This window comes from Triticum dicoccoides, chromosome 1B, assembly GCF_002162155.2.
Source record: "Triticum dicoccoides isolate Atlit2015 ecotype Zavitan chromosome 1B, WEW_v2.0, whole genome shotgun sequence".
NCBI lineage: Eukaryota > Viridiplantae > Streptophyta > Magnoliopsida > Poales > Poaceae > Triticum > Triticum dicoccoides.
In genome coordinates this window covers 488515921-488540571 of record NC_041381.1, presented here as the reverse complement: position 1 = coordinate 488540571, position 24651 = coordinate 488515921, and positions in this window count along the sequence as shown.

Sequence of the window (24651 nt, the reverse complement as noted above, 5' to 3'; positions counted from 1 at the left end):
ATAAGGTGTTTGACAAAATGCCAAGGGCACTTAGGCAAGTCTTGGAGTGGTCAAAAACTCCAGATCAGTGTCTCCTTAGATGCAAGATAGAGTGGTGAGGTTAGTTTGTGAAAAGCACAAACTTGTTAGTGCAAGTTTTGCAAAACTACAATTCTGGACAGGAAATAAATGACATTATTTCATGAACCAAAATTAATCCAATGGGTGCATGCTCCTGGATTTAGGGGTTTGGTAGGGTTGTCTACAAGTAGGAGAAAACACAAGATCTTTGGAGCAAAATTAAATAGGGTTGTAGTAGAAATCACAAGGCTGGACCGGAATGAAAAAGAGGATAATTCACTCAATTTTTTCAAAGAACATAAATAGGTTTTTGCACAAAGTGGAATAATATGCTCCTACTGACCTTCCCTAATTTTGGTAGAAGTTTTAAAGAAATATTTAAATAGGTTGTAGTGTAAAATTGCCCACTGGACCAGATTTGAAAACCTGGTGTAGAACTCAAAATATCCAATGAATGAAATATATTATTGCACAAAAGTGATTTAGAGACATCACATGATATCTCCAAATTTTGGTGAAATTTTTAGTTAAATATATCAAATGGTTGTAGTTCAAAAAGAGCTCCAAATTTTAAAACAAGTCATTTAATGAATAAAGCTCAGGGTGAAATAATTTTATAAATAAATCTCCTGATTGAGAGATGTTTTTTTAAATGAGAGGGAAAATAAGTCCAATATATTTTGGAAGGATCTACTTGGGAAAAATTTCTTAATATTAAAAGAAAAGTTTTGAAATCAACAGACATATACTTGCATGCAAAAATTTTAAACTCTTGGCAAAATTTTAATAACTAAAACCTGCTTAAATTTTTGGGGTGTTACAATACTACCCCCCTTAAGAAAAAATCTCGTCCTCGAGATTTGCTAAAAGCCGTTGTGAAAAACAAATACTCCATATGTGTACGAGCGGTTGTGAGTCTGCTGCCGGGGTGCTGCGTGAATAAAAATAATCCATGTAGTGTGGGATAAATGATGCAGCAATTCAGTAAAAGAAAACTCATGCTAGGATTTTTCGCGGTTACACAAGTTAATCACGAAGAAAAATTACTCATACCAGTAGAAACTAAATACTCGACTCATCGCACAAATTTGGGGTACCATGCATAAGATACACGCAAATATAAATGCTGCAAAAACAAATACAGTAGTGACGTCTAAAATGAAAATGGTAACTGGGTGGGGTCCTGATAAAATGTCTCTGGTAAAGGGATACACTCCTCTTCTATCGGAGGAAGTGGATTGACTAGTCGATGCACGTGTCTCTCCTGGTCGGGCCTTAGTGCTCTGCCGATGGCGATCTGAGGATTTAAATCTGCGAGGCTCTGAAGATAACCCATCACACGTTGGGTTAAACGTTCTTGAGCGATGACGTACTGGACAAGGTTGGCCAAGACTGGGTCTCTCTCAATGCGTCCACCGGGAAAAGATGTCACTCCTCCGGGTGCTGCACGGCTCGGGAAGTAATAATATCCTCGTTCGCGGGCATAGGGTACTGCGGATCGAAGGCGAGCAATCGCTTCTTTCGCAGCAGCTTCTATGGCCAAGTGTGGGGTTGGCATAGATTTCCCTACGAAGGAAACTTCCGTTGGATCTTGATTGGAGTCTACAGGAGGGATGTGCACTGCTGCCCAATATTCCGAGGTGGAAGGGGTGATCCTTGATTTGAACAGCTCGTACTGAGGTGGCTGGGTAGAACCCATGGTACTGCGGGTAAAATCCCACAATATTTTGACAAAGCTACCTGGGGTTGCATCTGGGGTTCTCAGATGAATGCTGGGGCTCGGCACGACATGAAAAAGTTGTGAGTGTGGTGCACAAGGTGAGGGTTGCTGGGTAAGGTCACAAGGTGGCCTTTATATAGCAATGGAGCCGGATTCGTTTTACCGTGGTGAAAGGTAATAAAATTGCCAGCTTAGCTCCAAAGGTCAGGTCAGTGTCAGAGATACACATATCTCATAAAGAGACGTGTTACTGTGGTTGTCGTCGGGTTGGTTTTGGTAGTTGTGCCCGGAAAAATATGCAACTATGCGCTGACCAAAAATGCAAGGCTACTATTAAAACAGAGGCACAACGACAGGCTGCGTTAATATACACGGTCGCATGATTACAAAGTGAGGATACACTGAGACTCGGTACTACTCGTATGGCTTAGTCTACCTCATTTATGTCTAAACGGGCGTGCCTGGTGGATGTTGAGGCTTCTCCACGTGTCTCACTGCCGGGATTAGTCGGAGATGGCGGAGGAACTGCAGGGTCGGGGTAGTGATGATGACCATCGCGGGGATTGTTAGCCACAATCCCGTTGGAGTGTGTTCCCAAAAGGCGACGGAGCACTTTTAAAACAAGTCATTTAATGAATAAAGCTCAGGGTGAAATAATTTTATAAATAAATCTCCTGATTGAGAGATGTTTTTTTTAAATGAGAGGGAAAATAAGTCCAATATATTTTGGAAGGATCTACTTGGGAAAAATTTCTTAATATTAAAAGAAAAGTTTTGTAATCAACAGAGATATACTTGCATGCAAAAAATTTAAACTCTTGGCAAAATTTTAATAACTAAAACCTGGTTAAATTTTTGGGGTGTTACAGGAGCTCTGCCACCCGCTCTAACAGCACGTCGTGGCCGCCCTCCAACAGCCTGCATTGCAGCAACTCTCGGGCCACCGTGAGCGCGGCCCTTGAGTTTGCCTGCTCTCGCCGTGTGTATGTCGCCGTGGCCGTGGTGTGGCTTGAGGCCCTCGCCGTTGACCGCACCTGCCATGGCGTGAGAGCTGACGTTGCCTGACCGCGTCGCCCGCGGCCCGCAGCGCCCTACGGACCGCGGGCTGCCTGGGGCACAGGGTTGAGGTCGCCCTGGGCGAGCGGCTCTGCGCGGGCAGGCCAGGCCGCCCAGGGATCGGGATTGCCTGTTGGGTCGCCGGACATGATGATGACGATGTGACAGGATGCAAGGTAGCGGGAGAGGGATTCTGGCGCACCCCTACCTGGCGCGCCAAATGTCGGATTTTGGGTTCCGGCTGACCCTCTAGGTTCGAACTCTGGGGTGCACGCGGAGATCGCACCTCCTACCTACCCGCGTCTCGTCGCCTCACAAGGATCTAAACTACACGAAGAACAACACAAGGGACACGAGGTTTATACTAGTTCGGGCCACCATTGTGGTGTAATACCCTACTCTAGTTTGTGGTGTGGTGGATTGCCTCTGGGGCGGATGATGAACAATACAAGGAAGAACTGCCTCGCGAGCGGTGTTCTTGTGTTGGTGGTTCTGGCTAGGGTTCTACTGCTCAATCTCTCTGATCGATCTCTAGGTCGATCTCTAGATGCCTCTACCCTGGGGGGTGGCTAGTCCTATTTATAGGCGGAGGCCCTGGGCCTCTTCCCAAATATTGAGCGGGAAGGGCGCCAACAATTGGCCATTTTGAAGGGGAACATCTAGTACACTTATCCTGACTAAAGTTGGTCCTCGCCTGCCAAAGACTCTCGTGGTGACGCCGGCTTGGGCTCCACGATGACCTCCATCCCGCCGTTCTGCTGGTCTTGGTCTTGTTGCACCGAAATGGTTGCCTTTGCTTGATACTCTTGCCTGCGCTTGCTCCCTTTGCACCAAAGAGGAAACAAGGACTCTGCGAAGGACGGCGCCCGCCTAGCTTTGGTCGTCATGGCTTGTGTCATGGGCACCTCGTGAGGTACCCCGCCTTGATCTCTCCGCCTCCTCGCGAGCCAGCCTGATGAGGCCGTGCCTGAGGAAGCTTCCTGTCGTCCACCCCGCGAGGCTTGGCCCCTCGCGAGGGTCTTGAGCTCGTGTTGATGAAGATGGGCCGTACTAGGCCACCCCTTGAGCCACGCCGCAGGCCGCAGGCAGGCAAGTCTGGGTACCCCCGTTCCCAGAACGCCGACAAACTTTTTGAAGTCACTGAGCTCAATTAATAACTTAAGAAAAAAGTTAGATTACAGTGGAACCTAATTAAAAGTTATCACGAGCAAATAAATAATTCAACGGGTCCCACTTGTGCGTGTGCGCGCGTGTGTGTGTGCGTGCGTGCGTGTGTGTGTGTGTGTGTGTGTGTGTGTGTGTGTGAGAGAGAGAGAGAGAGAGAGAGAGAGAGAGACCCATCAGTCGATGGTCGTAAATACATCTTTCAGCCATATGCATTGCTGATGCTCAGTAAAAACTTATATAGTTGACACAATCATATAGAACATCATAGCACACTGAACTTGCATACAAAAATTTCATGTAGGCGGCACAATCTGGATGGAAGCAGTGGATCGCTACGGAAAGGGCTATGTTGAAACCAACGAAGTCGTACATAACGGTTCATCATCTTTATCAATGACGGGGAAATATCTTGAATGTTGTGCAAAGAAAACAGACAGACAACACAATAAGTTCTGCTAGCACATTAAGTTGACATACAACCCTTTCTAAAAAAAGTTCAGGTGCAAAATTAGAACAGGATGTACTGGCATATCAGTGCTTCACACCCATAGCTCGGATTTAACTAGTATCTGACAAGATTCAGTTGTTACCTCAAATTAGAGCACATCCAGGCAGCCATCCCTGCCTCTTCTCCCAAAGAAGCAGTGGCCTCCGCCGCACGATGGAGTAGGCCCTGTGCCATCCATCGTTCCAAGCAACACGGGGAAAGTCTGACGTTGACTCCTGTAATGGACGTCATCGACAGACCCTGGCACCAACGGCGGCGGCAAGACTTCAATTGATGGATTGACCACTTCTTCGACATGCACGAACACTCGATACAGGTACATCCCTAACGTGGTCCGCGGCGGCCTTGGTGGCGAAGAAGAGTACAACCCCGGTTCCTCCACCGGTATCTCAACACCAATCACCTTCGGTATGGTGGACGACTTCTTCATCCATGCCATAACTGTCAGAGCCCAGCTGTCTGGAGGAACAAACATACTTACGAGCTCAGCTCCAAGGTCGTTGATAAGCTCGTTCATGGACTCACTGTTCCAAGCACGTCGAGGCATGCCGTGGAAGGTAAGCTTTGTTAAAAACTCAAGCTCAGAGGGCACCGAGCCCCATCCTGGGTGCCACCGATCAAAGCTCACCAGCGCGCCATCGTAGAACAAACGCCGGGAAGATTCGAACACAGAACTACAGTCGAAAGTTGTCCGGAACCTGACGAAGAAATCAGCCGGTGGCAGACAGACTTCAATGAGCAAGTCACTTATTTGGATGCCGTGCGTAATGCAAAGATCTTTGACAAGGTCGTCCAGTGAGACGGGAAGGCCGGTCGCTGTTGATGGTTACCATCAGCACTTTGCCGGCAAACTGGTCGTCAAGCGCCGCCATGCCACTGTTGAGCGACAACACGCAGCGACCGAAGGTAGGACGGACCTCAGGATCTCTGGCTTGGAGATCCGCGTTGACCAACGACATGATAGTGCACTTGAGTACAGGGAGTACAGGAGGGGGATTTGAGGGAACTGGAGTAGGAATCGAGATTCCAGAGGTGGGGGAGGGGCTGGAGACTAGGGATGAAAAGGTAGTATGAATTTCGAGCACGCGCCAATATGCTCTCGGCGCGCAAGCGCACGAAAACACCGGTGGCGCCCACATGTCGGCCTAAGAGTCCTAATTCTTTCTTTTTTGGAGAGCCCGACCTTTTTTTCCAGGATCTTTTGAGAGCCCGACCTGAGAGTCATAATTGACTTGTTTGGCATTGCGTTACTACTCAGCCCATATTCAACGACACCTCACTGGCCCAAACAAGTGTACATCATCGAAAAGACACTGAGCTCAAATTATATAACTTGAAAAAAAGAGATATACTCTGAACACTGGAGAATGGTGATGCCCTCATTTAGCCCACCAGTAGTTCGAGACAATAAACAGTTCGAAACAACGATATATACAACATTCAAACACTGACTAGTGACTACTACTGACATAAACAACAAGACATGATAGTTCATAAGAAGTCTTGCTACACCACCAAAATGCACCCATCTGCAGCGCTCAGACTCTCGTGATCCAGACGAGAATGACATTCTAAACAGAAGCAACTATTACATAGTAAGAGTGACATAGACGAGGATGACCAAATGACAAGGAATATGCATAACAAAAGAAAGAACTACCCATCTAGAACCAGAAGTAAGGACAACAAAGTCATTCGAAGAGATGATCCAACACCATCATAATTTGCAGACCCGCTTCAGCAACCAGTGATCCGGAGACACCAGTACTCCACTCTTTTGATGCAACAGCCTAATTACCTATCAACCTGAAGGCTTGAACCACATCACTGCCTGTCATAATTGAGACATCCAAGGATCAAAGTTAATCCGGATGCCTTTGTCATTCTCACCTTCTTTTGGCTGCAGGCTGTATCGTTGACAATCAGGGGAGTTTTCTCCCGAACTCCTAGGGCTCGCCGTGTAGACACAGTTTTGCATAGCAAACAGAGCCTCTCTGCTATCAAGGTCCTTGCCAACGGTGATCTCCTGGTTAATCGGATAATTGAGTCCGAGAAACAGAGAGTGTGAACCAAGGCTATTTACCCGCCTCCAACTAAAAAATCTTGATGGCCCCAACAAGCTAGTATCTTGCTCATAGACGTAACAGCCACTATCCGGATACTCATGTATTTCACGGTGCTTGTATACAGTGGGGTTTTTGCAATATAAATTTTCTGGCTCATGTGTCCGAATGATCGTCAGTCTTTTGCCGTCATCTGATCGAGCGAGGAACCAGTTGTGCTTCCCTGTTTTTGGCAAAGGTGGTGTGATTACAAAGGGCAGTAACTGTAGGGACACTGCATCATATCAAAAAGGACATGCATTGTTAATGTAAGATCAGCATTGTTCAGAGTATGAGTAGGATAATGCAAGAAACAACATTGATATGTCCCTGTTGGAACTGGGAGGAAAATACAGGGAAATGTATACTGGGTTCGAAAATATAGAAGTGCCATGCATGGTTATACGCATGTTATCTCACAATCGATTCTTCACAGGAAACTACCATGTACCATGTCATGCATGTTATGTAATCATGTTCTGTCCTCACAAACAAATTCTTCAAGGTAACTAACAAACCATGCATTGTTATATACTCATGTTCTGTGGGCAAAAAAATTGTGAGGATATTATTCTAGCCATTGATTGCTGAAGGGCGAATATAGGTATGTACACATGGTAAGCATTGCAAGATTTCACTACTTCCAAATACAGAGTTCTCCATATGCACATTTACTTCCCTAATGTATGGTTAGATGAAACCAATAGTGTGGTGCATGTTTCTACATCATGAAAATGAGGAAAACTAACATGGCCATGGATACACACTCATATTTAGTAGTAGCATATAGATTATTGCAAAATAAGGATAATATCCATATATTCCTAACCGTTTGATTATTCAGGGTACAAATTGGCTGTAATGACATGGTCACAATCGCATGAATTAACTCATTCCAAATATAGCTGATTTACGGCGTCTCTAATACATTGACATAGTTCTACTCAAATTCTGCTCAAACAGGGATATGCCAATCATCACAAAAAGTTCAAACAGTGTCATGGCATCATCATTAACATAAGATGGAAACAACCTACACGCGTCGTCCCAGCAATACATGGTGCCATCTGCTTTGTCGATCGCATAGATGATGCCATTTTGTTCAATAACATCACAGAAGTGTGTATCAGCTTTGACGATGATCCACCGCGAGATGGGTTCTCTCCAGCTAAAGAAGGCATTGGCGCAAAGATAGGCGAGTCCGCGGTCGAACAAGGCAATTAGCTTGAAGTCTGCGTAATTCGCATGTCGTGTGGGCACTTGGCAGATTACAATCTTCTGCAAAACATGGTCCATCTGAGGGAGTCCTGGACTAGGGGGTGTCCGGATAGCCAAACTATCATCATCGGCCGGACTCCAAGACTATGAAGATACAAGATTGAAGACTTCGTCCCGTGTCCGGATGGGACTTTACTTGGCGTGGAAGGCAAGCTCGGCGATACGGATATGTAGATCTCCTACCATTGTAACCGACTCTGTGTAACTCTAGCCCTCTCCGGTGTCTATATAAACCGGATGGTTTTAGTCCGTAGGACGAACAACAATCATACAATAGGCTAGCTTCTAGGGTTTAGCCTCCTTAATATCGTGGTAGATCTACTATTGTAATACCCACATCATCAATATCAATCAAGCAGGACGTAGGGTTTTACCTCCATCAAGAGGGCCCGAACCTGGGTAAAACGTCGTGCCCCTTGTCTCCTGTTACCATCCGCCTAGACGCACAGTTCGGGATCCCCTACCCGAGATCCGCCGGTTTTTACACTGACATTGGTGCTTTCATTGAGAGTTCCTCTGTGCCGTCGCAATCTGGAGGGATGCCTTTTCCCGTCTTTAAAGACGGCGCCATCGCCAAGGGAGCTTGGCCACCAGCCAAACTATCCGGCTTGGTGGTTTTCTTATGACTGCCTGTTCAGCCACCGCTCCGACAATGACCTCTCAGGTCATCAAAAGAGATCTTCACGTCAACTCGGAATTCGCCGAGCAGCTAGATCCGATGGAGCTCTCCTTCGTAAATGAGCTCTTGGATCGCATCGCCGCCCTGGGAGTCACTACAGACTACGATCAGATTGGGCTTAAAACCGATCTGAGAGAAATTAACTCTCCCCAGGCTACCAACCACGTTACTGTGGTAGAGGAACAACGCGACGACTCTTCTTCTATGTTAAAGACCAGTTATGTCCGAATTCCCGACCCCTCCATGCCAGATTCCCGCGGAGGGACGGACGTCAATCAAGTACTGAACCTAAAGTCAGGCATCGGACCGGATTTGTTGGATAACATCCAGCAGTCCAAGCTTCCAAATCCGGAAACTTCTCGGCCTTTGAGCCTCAGATTGGGCCCAGGTTCCGAATTTAATTCCGCCCGCCCACCCAAACATAAGCGATCTATCTCAAATACGGCAAGAGCCCGATGAAACAGTACATCATTACTGGGCCAGATTCCTCCTGGTTATGGACAGGATAAAGGACTGCCGTGAGGAAAGCGCAATCTCAATTTTCTGCAACAATTGCACGGACAAGGGAATCATGAACGCCATAATTCATCGTGAAGTTACATGCTTCGCCAATCTGGTGACCATCGTACAAAAATACTGTGTGGTGGAGAGTGCCTGGAAAACCGAAACCAGGTTTTGGGATAATGCGGCCCTGAACATAACCCTAGTTCGAAATAAAAGGGTGCGTCATACTCAAGCACCTGGGTCAAAAACCAAAAAGCAAAACCCCCCTAAAGGGCACGGAACCGTACTGGAGAGATGGCTCAACGGACCCTATAAAATCCATAATACAAAGGGCGCCACTCCAACACATAGCCTTCGAGCATGTTGGATACTACGGCAGGTGGCCAAAAGTGGCGAAGGTTTTCTAGCCCCGGGTAACCAGCCCAACAGTACCTATTAACAGTCTTCGAGACTTTCGCATCAAATAATATGCGGAAACGAACAATCCGCAGCCTCGTCGAAGTCTACCAAGTAGCAACAACAAATCCATGGAGCGACACGGCTATCACCTTCAATGCCAGCGACGAACCTAAATTCCGAACAGCCCGAGCACCAGCCGCATTGGTCCTCAGTCCGATAGTGGACGGCTTTCGTCTTACCAAGGTACTCATGGATGGCGGCAACGGATTAAACCTCATCTACGAGGAAACCCTCCAAAAAATGGAAATAGACTGGAGCCGCATTGAGCGAAGCAACACAACCTTTAGAGGAATAATCCCTAGTCGGGAAGTACGCTGCACAGGAAAAATCACACTAGATGTAGTGTTTGGCTCACCGGACAATTATAGGTCCGAGGAGGTCACGTTCCAAGTGGCCCCATTCAGCAGCGGATATCACGCCTTGTTAGGGGGAGAGGCATTCACAAATTTCCAAGCTATACCCCATTACGGGTACATGAAGCTTAAAATGCCCGGGCCTAATGGAATCATCACTCTTGTCAGTTATCCAGATATAGCACTCCGCGCTGAAAATAAGACAACCGCACTAGCCCTAGAGGCACTATCCGAAGCCCTAGCGGTAGAGGAACTCACTGCACTGCGCTCCACGGTGGATAGGGACGATGTGATACTCGATAAGAGATCTAAGTCCACCTCTTTTAAACCAGCAGACGAAATAGTCAAATTCCAGGTCCATCCAACGGACCCCACAAAGACGGCCTCCATTGGGGCACAATTAAACACTGATGTAGAAGCCGCACTACGAGAATTCCTTTGGGAAAATTGGGACATTTTTGCCTGGCACCCTTCAGATATGCCAGGAATCCCACGCAGGCTGGCAGAACACAGCCTAAATATCCTAACAGGATTCAAGCCAGTCAAACAGGCTCTTCGGCGATTTTCCGAACCCAAAAGACAGGCAATGGGAGAGGAGCTAGCCAAACTCTTAGAAGCCGGATTCATCAGAGATATAAAACATCCGGACTGGCTAGCAAACCTGGTAATGGTACCAAAAAAGGACAAATCCTGGCGCCTTTGTGTCGATTTCAAAGACCTTAACAAGGCCTGTCCAAAGGATCCTTTCCCCCTCCCCCGCATCAACCAAATCATCGATGCTACCGCAGGGCACGATTCATTGTGCTTCCTCGACACATACTCCGGATACCATCAAATCAAGATGGCGGAAAAAGACTAGGCCGCAACGGCATTCATTACTCCATACGGACCGTTCTGCTTCAACACAATGCCCTTCGGACTCAAAAACGCCGGCGCAACATATCAGCGCATGATTCAGACATGTCTGGCTACCCAGATAGGCAAAACAGTGGAGGCATACGTAGACGATGTGGTCGTTAAGACCAAACACGTCGAAACTCTAGTAGACGATTTGAGGCTTACATTCGACAACCTCCGAGCATATGACATTAAGCTCAACCCGGAAAAATGTGTTTTCGGCGTACCAGCCGGAAAGCTCTTGGGCTTCATTGTATCCGGTAGAGGAATTGAAGCAAACCCAGCCAAGATCCAAGCTCTGTCACAATTGGATATCCCAAAAGACCTCAAACAAATACAAAAACTAACTGGATGCGTGGCGGCTCTAAGCTGCTTCATCTCCCCTTTGGGAGAAAAGGCACTGCCCCTCTATCGCCTCCTTCGGTGCACCGAACACTTTGAATGGACGGATGCTGCCACGGTCGGACTCGAAGAAATTAAGGCCATATTGGCAACAAATCCGGTCCTGGCCGCGCCCAACCTGGGCGAACCGATGTTATTATATATCACAGCAACACATCAAGTTGTCAGCGCGGTACTCGTCGTTGAACGAGAAACAGAAGGGCACAAATTCCCTCTTCAAAAACCAGTGTACTACGTATCCACTGTCTTAACTCCATGCAAGTCCCGGTACCCACATTATCAAAAGATAGCGTACACGGTGTTCATGGCATCCCGGAAGCTGCGACACTACTTTCAATAGTGTTCCATAACAGTGGCCTCCGAAGTACCTCTCAACGACATTATAAACAACCGCGACGCGACGGGCATGATTGCAAAATGGGCCATTGAGCTCTTACCATTTGACATAACCTACAAACCACGACGAGCTATAAAGTCGCAAGTTTTGGCTGACTTCATCGCCGAATGGACCAAAGCCGAACTCCCTAAAGAGTACAGCGCATACTCCAATTGATCATGCATTTCGCGGCTCCAAAATGCTGGCCGTCTTTGGGGCCGGCGTCATCTTGACGTCCCCAACCGGAGACACAGTCCAATACGTACTTCAAATAATGTACACGGACTCCAACAACGCAGCCGAATACGAGGCCCTTTTACATGGTCTCCGGATGGCAATCTCCATGGGTATTCAATGCCTAGAGGTGCGCGGGGATTCAAACCTCGCAATATCCCAAGTAAATGGAGACTTTGATGCCAAGGATCCAAAAATGGCAGCCTACCGTAACGCCGTCCTAAAAATGTTAGCTCGGTTCGAAGGACTCTAATTCCACCATGTAGCCCGGGATAATAACCAGGCAGCAGGCGTGTTGGTACGCATTGGTGCAAAACGCGACGCCGTCCCTCCAAACATCTTCCTGGAGCGGCTCTTTAAGCCATCCATATTATGGGAAGAGGAGTCCGGAAATAACAACCCGGAACCAACTGCACCACCCAACACGGAACATTTTGACACAATCGATGGCTCAGCCAATGAAATAACACCTTCAGCCCACGAAATAATGACAGTAATTGCCCCGTGGACGGAACCATTCCTAGCCTACTTAATTAGGCAGGAACTTCCCGAAGACCAAAATGAGGCCCGCTGCATAGTTCGGCGATCTAAAGCCTACAAGGTCCATGAGGGAGAACTTTATAAGAAAAGCACAACCGGAGTCCTTCAAAGGTGTATCTCCGAAGAGGAAGGGCAAAATCTCCTGGCTGAAATTCACGCCGGACTCGGCGGGCACCACGCCGCAGCCCGGGCCCTTGTAGGCAAGGCCTTCTGTACAGGATTTTATTGGCCGACAGCCCGAGCAGATGCTCAGGACTTAGTCCAACGATGCGTCGGTTGCCAGCTCTTTGCTAATCAAAGCCACATGCCACCCACCGCCCTCAAAACTATACCCATCACTTGGCCGTTCGCGGTCTGGGGGCTTGACATGGTTGGACCCCTTAAAGGGGGAACCCACAAGCAAAAATACTTATTGGTCATGGTGGACAAATTCACCAAATGGATAGAGGCCAAGCCAGTTAAAACGGCAGAATCCGGACCCGTGATAGACTTCATATCCGGGGTAGTACACCGTTTTGGCATTCCCCACAGCATCATCACTGATAACGGCATGAATTTCACGGCCGACGAGGTTAAACTCTGGTGCAAAAACATGGGCATCAAGCTCGACTACGCTTCAGTCTATCACCCTCAAACTAACGGTCAAGTCGAACGAGCAAATGGTCTAATCATGAGCGGCATTAAACCCAGATTAGTGCGGTCCCTCACGGAATCTAACACGCACTGGGTAGAGGAGCTCGACTCCGTACTCTGGGGGCTGCGGACCACGCCAAACCGCACTACCGGATTCACACCATTTTTTATGGTATACGGCGCAGAGGCAGTTTTGCCCTGCGATATAATTCATGACTCACCTCGCGTGCGCATGCACGAAGAAAGAGAAGCCGAGTTGGATCGGCAGGACAGTTTGGACGCCTTAGAGGAGTAGCGCGACGTGGCAAAATCCCGTTCCGCATTCTATCAGCAGCAGGCTCGAAGATATCAAAGCAGAGAAGTACGGGCCAAAACTTACAATGTTGGCGAGCTAGTTCTACGCCTGCCGGACAAGAAAAAGGACAAACTTAAGCCCAAATGGGAAGGTCCCTTCATCATCGACCAAGTCCTTACCGGCGGTGCATACCGTCTACGCAACGCATCCGACAACCGACTCGAGCCGAACCCATGGAACGCAGCCCGTCTCCGAAGATTCTACGCCTAGCGCCGGACTCAGAGTTCGTCTCCTTCCTCCGTCCACCTTTCATATTTTTTCGCTGTCTTTTGTTTCCCTCCTTTTTCCTCCCTCTTTCAGTAAAAGCCTTTGAGGGCTGATCTGCGCATTGTTCGCACACACTTGATGTGCTACTCGCACTCGTTATACCTGGGGGCTTCTTTAACAGAAGCTTATTTATACGGGCTTCATGCCCAACACATGTGTCATACTTCCGCATGTACCTTTTACTCACCATTATATGCATCGATATGACTTAAGTTTTGGCCAAGCTGGGTTGCCTGGCTCCTGTGCTTACCCCTACGTTCCCGATTGTTCGGCTAGAGGTAAAGGGAGCACCTCTGTGATTGTTACTGTCGGGTCAGCCGGATGTGTACCTCAGACTGGGTGAAGCCGAAGGCTAGCGTTCTTAAGGGAATATTCGGTCGGTGACTTGAAAGATGATTTATTACTTATTTATTTATCTGCCCCCAAATGCTTTTTCTGCTCTTTTCGCAGTCCAGACATGCACTTTAGGGCATGCCTCCCAGGGAAAGGAACCCCTAACGGAACTATTCTACCTGGAAGATGTTTCTTACTAACCATGTAATATAACATAGCTAGTTGGGCACTTGTCTGATAAAGCACTTATGACCCCTACGCCTGTTCTCCATGCATGCCCCGGTTTTTGTATAACCATGAGGGTGTTCGGACACACTCCGGACTGTTGGGTCCCGAGGTTGAAGCGAAAAGGTCCGCAAAGACAAACGATCTACAATCCGGCTAGAAGGCATTTTACATGTCATTTTAAATTACATCGTCAAACTGACTGATTGTACTCCTCTTCAATCCCATCTAACAGGTTGTCTAGTTTATAGTCCCGTTGGGAATATTTCGTGGCCAACTCTACTTGGTCGTACATCAGGCTCACAGGGGTCTCCTTCCCATCGGGCCCCACAGGTCCGACCTCGGCCATGTGGTTTGGATCAGCCTTCGTGTACCGCGTCTTCACCATGGCCCAGGCCTCCCTGGCGCCTTGACGGCAGGCCGATATCTTCCATAGACAGAAGCGCTGCCGTACTCCCGGAAGCTTCTCAGCAAGCCCTCCAAGACCCTCGGGTAGGGAGACGGACGGCCATAAGGCCTGAACGACGCCGCTTATCGCCTGCCGAACATGTTCGTGCAGTTGCAGCAGCTCGGGAAGAAGGTCATCCATGGAACCAGGCATTTCCTCTGCCGGACGACCCGTGAGCACACCTACAGACACATTTCTGTCAATCGACTTCCTCGCCGAACTCTTCTTTTCAAAAGAGTTTGCTCAAGCACTTACTGTAAATGCCGCGACGAAGCCGCCGATTCTCCTTTACGGAGTTAGACAGCTGGACCTGAACATCTTTTAGTTCTTCGCCCAGCTGGGTGTTGGCATCTTGGAGTTTGTTCCTCTCCTGCTGCACCCTCATAAGCACCTTCTTTCCGGCCTTCAGCTGGCGCAGCAGATGTTGCTTGTCCGGATCTAGTCCGGCACCCTCTGCAATATTATTGTCAGACTAAACGCACACGCCGCACTTCATAAACTACTTAACTTTTGGAAATATGTATTACCAGAGGGGGTCTTTGTGGCTCCCCCGGCGGCGGCTAGTGTGGCCTCAAGTTGGGCCTTGCATTCTTGAAGCTCCTGGGACAGGTGGGTATTCTTCTCCGTAAGATCCAGCATAACAAATGATCCTTAAATCAGTCAGCTTAACTATTTTAAGTCTCGGGGGCTACTGGCATATATAACTATTAAAATTCCTCACCCGTATGTCTTTCACATACTGCTCCGTGGCTCTGGTTAAACCATCTTGAGCAGCACGGAGGTGCGCATCTCCCGCATTAAAGGCATTCAACGCCTCTGGGGAGAAACACGCGTCACGAAGAACTGTCCGACGACGCCTGTGATTCATGGCGCTCTCCACCTCAGACCTGGTGGCAGACAGCCTGTCGGCATCCTCCGTTGGAGGAGCATCCGGCTCGCGCCTTGCGCTCGCCTCCCCCTCCGAACCAGGTGTTGGAGCCTGGCTGGCGGAGGCTTGGTTGGCAACCTCTCCGGGCACAGTCCGGCGAGCGCTCTTTCTCCTGGAAGAATCATGAGCATTAATATACCTCCTAGGAGTCTTTCCCTTAAAGACAATGGTGCGCCATACCTTTGCGGCAATGTTTCGATTCGCACCGCACTCCTCTTCCGCCTGCTAGGCCGCACTGACCCTGGTTGGTCAGTCGCCGCGGGCTCGGCTTCCCGCCGCAGAGGCACCTCCTGCGAAGCACCGTTGTTATACGGTGGTCAGAAATAAGCATTAAAAAGTAATGGTGTCAGAACTTCGGTCGTACTCACCTGGGAAGCCGGAGATAAACCGGGGTAGTCAGTCGTAATGGCGACTACAGCATTGTCTATGCTGAGTTGGTGGAACACCCCGTCAATTAGCTCCACCTTTATGTCCGGATCCTCTCCGGAGGCCGGATCCAGTGATCTTCCCGGATCCTCGGGTTGTGGAGTCGGGCTTTGTATGCCCTCCACATCCCGGCGTAGTTCCTGCGTCGAAATCATAAAGTAAGACACTTAACTTTGAAAGCACGGATCGGATATATAAGCGTCCGCTTACCCAGCTCCTAGGGTTATTCATGGAGAATCCATTCAATGGACTCGTGCGGAGGAAGTCCTCCTTCTCCCCCTTGTACAAGCCGGACAGGATCTTCACCAGATCGGCGGTCGATCCCGGCCCCTGGCGGCCATGACGGGTGGCGTCATTCTCCTCGTTGAAATCCCACATGGGTTGGCCCCTATATTGGAGCGGCTGCACCCCTCGCATAATGCATGTGGCCATGACTCCAATCATGGTCAATCCGGAATGGGCCAGTAACCTTATCCGGCCCATCAGATATTGGACGCTCCTATCATCTTCCCGTTGAGGGCTCTGCGGGCGCCAACTCAGGCGTTTTTGCAGAGGAGCGTTACTAAACTCCAGGAGGCCGATCCGAATTGGATCCGGCAGCGGGGCGTCTTCCATATAGAACCATTCCGAAGGCCAGTCTTCGGATGCCTTCTTCGGGGTTCCGGATAGATATCCGGTCCCGGCGATGTGCCATATTTAGGCTCCGCCCACTTGATATATCGACCCCTCAAGAGAACGGGGTACGAGGCAAAACAATCTCTTCCACAGTGCAAAATGGGGCTCGATGCCCAAGAACAGCTCGCAAAGAGCTACAAAGCCCGCGATGTGCAAGATGGAGGCAGGTGTGAGGTGGTGAAGTTGGAGTCCATAGAACTCCAGGAGCCCTTGGAGAAACGGATGTATGGGAAATCCGAGTCCCCTTATTAGGTAGGGGACGAAGCATACCCTCTCTCCTTTGGAGGGATTGGGGACGCTCTCCGCCTGCTTCCCACCCTTGTAGGTGGCCAGTCCGGCTCGAACCGGAACCATAAAGGCTGGGGGAAGGTATCCCTCTGCTTGGAGCGTCACTAACTCGCTGTGTGGGACTGAACATCTCCTCCAATCTCCTGGCTGAGGACTGGGAGCACAAGAGGAGGAGCCGCGTCGACTGTCCATGTTGGAATGGATTTTTGTCAGATGCGCTTCGATGAGTACTTGCAGAAGGAGGATGGTGTGATTCGGATCTGGATCCTCGCCTCTCTTATAGGCAGCTTATTCGCGCAGCCAGGGGGTAAAACATAAAAATACCCTGGCTTTTCGCATTCATACGACACGTGGAAGAGGGCCATTATTGGACGTAGAAGCCAAGGAGCGCAACATTTATAAGGAAGCCGAACACTATTCGGTAAACACATGGAATATGGAGGAGAACCCGCCTTGTGATGGGGTTATGTACCTAGGGTAGGGTCATGGACCTGATCCAAGTAACTTACCCAAGGACATCCTTAGAAGAGGTCGCCTTCCAGTCGACCAACGAGGACTCACTCGACTGGCCAGAAGGACTCGACCACGAAGACTCACTCGACCACCAGGAGGTCAAGAGGCACTCTGCACTGCAACGGCCTGTAATTAAGTAGCCTTTATGATAGTAAAGACACTTTATGTGGGCCGTTACCAGTAACGCCCCAGACTTAACTCACCTTAAACCCTCTCCTACGTGGGCTGGCTGGGGTCCTGGCGCACTCTATATAAGCCACCCCCCTCCACAGGCAGAAGGGTTCGGCACCTTGTAACTCATATACTCATAATCCACTCGACCGCCTCCGGGCTCCGAGACGTAGGGCTATTACTTCCTCCGAGAAGGGCCTGAACTCGTACATCCCTTGTGTTTACAACCTCTCCATAGCTAGGACCTTGCCTCTCCATACCTACCCCCACTCTACTGTCAGGCTTAGAACCACGACAGTTGGCGCCCACCGTGGGGCAGGTGTTTTAGCGATTTTTGTGGAGAAGTTGCGATTCTTCCGAGTACTTTCATCATGGTGTCTGCTGGAGTTTTGGTCGGGGGTCAAGAGATCCGTCTCGGCACTCTCACCTTCATCGCCGACGACTCCGCGTGGCTCCATGAGGCTCCGCTCGACGTTGATGCGCTCCCCGTCCGTGGTGCGACGCATTTTCGTGCATATGTCCGCGGCGTTCTGCTGCGGCAACCGTCGACCCAGTATCGGTCGGCTCCTCCATCGTCCACCTTCCCGGTATCCCGCCAGCGCAAGCGCTCGGGCCGGTCGAGGCTTCAGCGATGGGTGAGGCACGCGGTGGCTCGCCAATCGGCCACCACCCAAGTTGCGGCAATCAAGCCCGATGAATCTCTCTACGGCTTGTTCGATCTGTCGACTGGCTCCGTAGAGACTGCATCCGAGTGCGGTAGCAGTGATCCAGCGGCGGAAATCTTGATGGTCGACGGGCCCCACAGTCCCCCTGGCTTCGCCCGTGGTGGTGGAGCAGGTGACGGCGGCGACCCTACACGAGGCTACGAAGAGTACCAGCCCGAGCCACTCGACTCTCTGCAAAGAGAGGAACTTCGCCGCAGGTACGAGGATCCCCTGCGTATTCCCATCGCAGGAGAAACCCCCGAGGCTCGTGCCTTGGAGGAGGCGCGTCTGGCCAATTTGGCCGAGCGCACTCGACTGGAGAACCTTCAGCGAGCACTCAACGAGCGCGCGCGGCAACGAGTTCCCGACACCAGTCGACGTCAACTCTTCCCGCCAACTCAGGTATACCGAACCCCAATTCAGAATTTAGCAGCTGCGACCCGTATAGCAGAGTCCATCCAGCCTTCGCAGTCGGAAGCTGTCAGAGGTTTGCTGCAGATCAGGGATCTGCTCCGGGCAGCAGGAGATCAAAATTCAGCCGTGTCTCAGTCGCGCAACAGAATTCACAGTCGATCCGTCACTGTGAATACGGTTCAGTCGGCTCACAGCCCCAGATCGCCTCCGCGGCGTGAAGGGCGCGAGAATCGGCGAGATCAATATGGCGACAGACTCGACCGAGATGATAGGCGTCGAGTGCCCAATTCCCCTCCGAGGGGTGGGTCTTACGCTCCTCGGTGGCAAGATGACGGGCGTCAGTACAGTACAGGGCGAAGGGTTCCAGTCGACCCCAGAGAACCAGGCTTCGATGCGCGATCCATTATCGTGCAAGGTTTGGTCGACCGAAACAGACCCCATCGGGGCGGACTCGACAGAGATGCACCCACAAGCAGTCGAGTGCATGTTTCTGGTCCCGAATGTTTCAGCAGAGCTATCAGGGCCGCAGTTATCCCTCCCAATTTCAGGTTGGCAACAGGAGTCAGCAAGTTCACTGGTGAGTCTAAGCCTGAAACTTGGCTTGAAGACTACCGAGTGGCAGTTCAGATTGGTGGTGGGAACGACGAGGTGGCCATGAAGCACTTGCCCCTCATGCTGGAAGGTTCTGCCAGGGCATGGTTGACTCAACTACCTCCTAGCAGCATTTACACTTGGGAAGATTTGTCCCGAGTGTTCATCAGAATGTTCGAAGGAACTTGCAAGCGACCAGCTGGATTGACAGAGTTGCAAGTCTGCGTGCAGAAGGCTAATGAGACTCTCAGAGAGTATATTCAGAGGTGGATCACTTTGCACCACACTGTGGAGAATGTGTCTGATCATCAGGCAGTCTGCGCCTTCAAAGATGGTGTCAAGAACAGAGAACTGAGTTTGAAGTTTGGTCGAACCGGTGACATGACCTTGAGTCGGATGATGGAGATTGCTACCAAGTACGCCAACGGCGAAGAAGAAGACCGACTCCGAAGCGGCAAGCACAAGCCGAGTCAGTCGGAAAAAGGAAACACCAGTCGGAAACAGAAGCGGAAGGCTGAACCGGCAGCTCCTGGAGAGGCTCTGGCCGTGACTCAAGGAATGTTTAAGGGGAAGCCAAAAGGATCCTGGAACCCCAAGAAGGTAAAGGATAAAGAAGGGAACGACGTAATGGATATGCCATGTCACATCCATACGAAGAAAGACGAAGAGGGGAATATCATCTACCCGAAGCACACCACTCGCCAATGTCGACTCCTGATCCAGCAGTTTCAGGGAAAACAGTCTAAGGACAAGGAGAAGGAGTCGGACAAGGCCGAAGACAAGGAGGACAGTGAGGAAGGATATCCGCATATCAACTCCACTCTGATGATCTTTGCAGATGTGGAAAGCAAGAGTCGACTGAAGGTCATTAACCGAGAGGTGAACATGGTTGCCCCTGCAAAAGCAAATTATCTGAAATGGTCTCAAATACCCATCACATTCGACCAATCTGATCACCCGACTCATATTGCCACCCCTGGGAGGCAAGCTTTGGTGGTCGATCCAGTTGTCGAAGGCACTCGACTGACAAAAGTGCTGATGGACGGTGGAAGCGGGCTGAATTTGTTGTATGCAGACACACTGAAAGGAATGGGCATTCCGATGTCCCGACTGAGCACTAGTAACATGAGCTTTCATGGAGTTATACCAGGGAAGAAAGCCGAGTCACTCGGCCAAATAGCTTTGGATGTGGTGTTCGGTGATTCGAAACACTTTCGCAAAGAAAAGTTGACGTTTGAGGTCGTGGATTTTCAGAGTGCATATCATGCCATTTTGGGGAGACCAGCTTATGCGCGGTTCATGGCTCGACCATGCTACCTGTACCTCAAATTGAAGATGCCCGGCCCCAAAGGAGTGATCACTGTCACCGGTGATCGGAAAAAGGCAGAAGAGTGCTTTCAGAAGGGCTCCAAGATTGCCGATTCCCAAGTGACAGCGGTCGAGTTCGAAGAATACAAGCAAAACGCAGATCCGAGTGACTTGCTGCGATCAAAGAAACCCGCCACAGAGTCTGCATTCCAGTCGTCCGGTGAGACGAAGCCTGTTCACATTCACCCGACCGACCCCGATGCAGCTCCGACCCGCATCTCCACAACACTCGACCCAAAATAGGAAGAAGCGCTCATCCAGTTCCTCCGTGAGAACTGGGACATTTTTGCATGGAAGCCCGCTGACATGCCAGGTGTTCCCAGGGGACTGGCTGAGCATCACCTAAGAGTCGACTCATCTGCAAAACCAGTCAAAGAGCATCTTCGGTGGTCCGCCGTCCAGAAGAGAAAGGCCATTGGTGAAGAAGTGGCTCGACTGTTGGCGGCAGGATTTATCCGAGAGATATACCACTCCGAGTGGCTCGCTAATGTCGTCATGGTTCCTAAGAAGGACAAGTCGCTCCGAATGTGCATTGATTTCAAGCACATCAACCGGGCCTGCCCGAAAGATCATTTTCCTCTCCCTCGCATAGATCAAATTGTTGACTCGACCGCGGGATGCGAGAGGCTATCTTTTTTAGATGCCTACTCCGGGTACCACCAGATCCGTATGTACGGACCCGACGAGGTAAAAACAGCTTTCATCACTCCATTCGGGTGCTTCTGTTATATCACCATGCCATTCGGCCTCAAGAATGCCAGAGCCACATTTATGCGAATGATTCAGAAGTGTCTACTCACTCAAATCAGTCGGAATGTGGAAGCATATATGGATGATATTGTTGTCAAATCGCGAAAAGGTCCGACCTGCTCGCTGATCTCGCCGAAACATTTGCCAACCTCAGAAGATATGATATCAAGCTCAATCCATCAAAGTGCACACATTTGGAGTTCCTGGTGGCAAGTTACTCGGTTTTCTCGTTTCTGAACGGGGAATCGACGCTAACCCAGAAAAGATTGGCACTATTCTCCGAATGAAACGCCCTGTGCGAGTGCACGATGTCCAGAAGCTTACTGGATGCTTGGCCGCATTAAGTCGATTCATCTCACGACTCGGTGAAAAGGCATTGCCTCTTTACCGACTGATGAAGAAGACAGACAAGTTCGAGTGGACTCCAGAAGCTGATGCAGCGTTTGCCGAGCTCAAAACTCTGCTCTCCACCCAGCCGGTGCTTGCTGCTCCAATCAGCAAAGAGCCTCTGTTGCTCTATATCGCAGCCACAGGACAAGTCGTCAGTACTGTGCTAACGGTCGAGCGGGAAGAAGAAGGAAAAGCTCTCAAAGTTCAGCGCCCAGTGTATTATTTGTCTGAAGTCTTGACCCCATCCAAGCAGAGATATCCTCATTATCAGAAGCTTGTGTATGGAATATACATGACCACAAAGAAGGTTGCTCATTATTTCTCTGATCATTCCAGCACAGTCGTCAGCGACGCTCCACTATCAGAGATTTTGCACAACAGAGATGCAACTGGTCGAGTGGCCAAATGGGCGATTGAACTTCTTCCCCTTGATATCAAGTTTGAGGCAAAGAAAGCCATTAAGTCCCAGGCAATAGCAGATTTCCTCGCCGAGTGGATTGAACAGCAGCAGCCGACTGAAGTTCACTCGGAGCATTGGACCATGTTTTTTGATGGTTCTAAGATGTTGAATGGTTCCGGTGCTGGGGTTGTCCTGGTTTCCCCCAGAGGAGATAAGCTCAGATATGTGCTCCAGATTCACTTTGATTCCTCCAACAATGAGGCAGAATATGAGGCCCTCTTATATGGGTTGCGCATGGCCATTTCACTCGGCGTCCGTCGCCTGATGGTCTATGGCGACTCGGATTTAGTGGTCAATCAGGTGATGAAAGAGTGGGACGTGAGAAGCCCAGCCATGACTGGATACTGCAGTGCAGTGAGGAAGCTGGAAAAGAAGTTCGAGGGGTTGGAGCTCCATCATATACCCCGACTGAAAAATCAAGCAGCTGATGATCTAGCAAAGATAGGTTCCAAGAGAGAAGCCATTCCGAGTGGTGTGTTCTTGGAGCATATACACACTCCGTCAGTCAAAGAAGATCCTTTCACCGAAGAAACTCCACAGCCCAAGAGTGCCACAGATCCGACTGAAGTTGAAGTCCCAGCGGTGGTCGACTTGATCATGGAGGTTTTGCTGGTCATTCCCGACTGGACAGTTCCGTATGTCGCATATATCCTGAGAAAAGAGCTTCCGGAGGATGAGGAAGAGGCTCGATAGATCGTCCGTTGATCTAAGGCCTTTACCGTAATCAAAGGACAATTATACAGAGAAAGCGTGACTGGAGTTGGTCAGAAGTGCATAACACCGGAAGAAGGTCGACTCATCCTCAATGATATTCACTCGGGGACCTGTGGTCATCATGCGTCCTCTCGGACCATCGTGGCCAAAGCATACCGAGCCGGATTTTACTGGCCAAAGGCGAATGAGATGGCAAAAGAGATAGTGGATAAGTGCGAGGGATGTCAGTTCTACTCGAATATGTCGCACAAGCCTGCGTCAGCTCTGAAGACCATCCCACTCGTCTGGCCTTTCGCAGTATGGGGACTGGACATGGTCGGTCCTTTGAGAACAGGACGAAGTGGCTTCACGCATGTACTGGTGGCAGTCGACAAGTTCACCAAGTGGATCGAGGCTAAACCAATCAAGAGCCTTGACTCCGGTACTGCTGTTAGCTTCATCAGGGAACTAATATTCAGATATGGAGTTCCGCACAACATCTTTACAGATAATGGGTCGAACTTTGACTCAGAGGAATTCAGGGATTTCTGCAACTCCCAAGGCACACGGGTCGATTACGCTTCATTCGCCCATCCGCAGTCGAATGGACAAGCAGAGCGAGCTAATGGACTGATTCTTAAGGGATTGAAGCCTCGACTGATGCGTGATCTCAAACACGCGGCTGGAGCCTGGGTAGACGAACTTCCCTCAGTGCTTTGGGGGCTGCGGACCACACCTAATCGGTCGACCGGAAGAACTCCATTCTTCTTGGTCTACGGAGCTGAAGCAGTCTTGCCGAGTGATCTTCTCCACAATGCTCCTCGAGTTGAAATCTACAACGAAGCAGAGGCTGAACAGGCGCGGCAGGACGCAGTCGACCTTTTAGAAGAAGAAAGGGAGATGGCTCTGATCCGCTCGACCATCTACCAACAAGATTTGCGTCATTTCCACGCCAGAAATGTGAGAGGTCGAGCCTTCCAGGAAGGGGATTTAGTTCTCCGAGTGGATCAGCACAAACCACACAAGCTTGCTCCTTCTTGGGAAGGCCCCTTCATCGTCACCAAGGTTCTCCACAACGGGGCGTACCGTCTTTACAACGTCGAGCATAATATCGACGAGCCCCGAGCTTGGAACGCGGAACTACTCCGCCCATTTTACACTTAAGTTTTATCACTCGGATGAGTTGCAATAAAGTACTTCTGTAGTTCATGGACGTCAAAATAATAGTGTCATAGTTCCTCCATAATTTCTGTCACTTTTTATTTTTGTCCAATAAAATTCCCCTCAGTGGGTGACTTAGCTGCGAATCCATTTCGCCTAAGTTTGTAAAAATCCTACCGAGTGGTGAGCCAGACTCCCACTCGGAGGCTTAGCTGCGAATCCGTTTCGCCTAAGTATTCAAAATCCTACCGAGTGGTAAGCCAGCCTTCCACTCGGAGGCTTAGCTGCAGCCCTGTGCTCGCCTAAGTTATAAAAATCCTACCGAGTGAAGAGCAACCCTCTCACTCGGGGGCTTAGCTGCAGTCCAAGGACTCGCCTAAGTTATCAAAATCCTACCGAGTGAAGAGCAACCCTCTCACTCGGGAACTTAGCTGCAGCCCTGTGCTCGCCTAAGTTATAAAAAGCCTACCGAGTGTAGAGCAACCCTCTCACTCGGGAACTTAGCTGCAGTCCAAGCACTCGC